Below are 274 nucleotides of genomic sequence, written 5' to 3'. Positions count from 1 at the left end.
AATAATAATTAATTCCCTTACAACTGAGTTAAAATTATTACATAGCAAACGGCAACCCAAATGCTGATAAACTATCAAAAGATAGAGGTAAGTCTGCTGTATTTATACCTCTTGGTGTTAATTGACTTGAGTGGGCTCCTCTTGTGTTAATTAGGCTAAGTATCTGACATGCTCCTCCCGAACTTTGTTAATAAAACATCATGTATTGACTGACAGCTCTCCTGTACCCATTGTAGTGATGTTGCTAAAACGTCACCATTATTAATTATGTGGC

This window comes from Sinocyclocheilus grahami, unplaced genomic scaffold (genome assembly GCF_001515645.1).
Source record: "Sinocyclocheilus grahami isolate Dianchi unplaced genomic scaffold, SAMN03320097.WGS_v1.1 scaffold2645.1, whole genome shotgun sequence".
In the NCBI taxonomy this organism is placed as follows: Eukaryota; Metazoa; Chordata; class Actinopteri; order Cypriniformes; family Cyprinidae; genus Sinocyclocheilus; species Sinocyclocheilus grahami.
The sequence above is the reverse complement of the archived record's forward strand: the minus strand, read 5'-3'. Positions refer to the sequence as shown.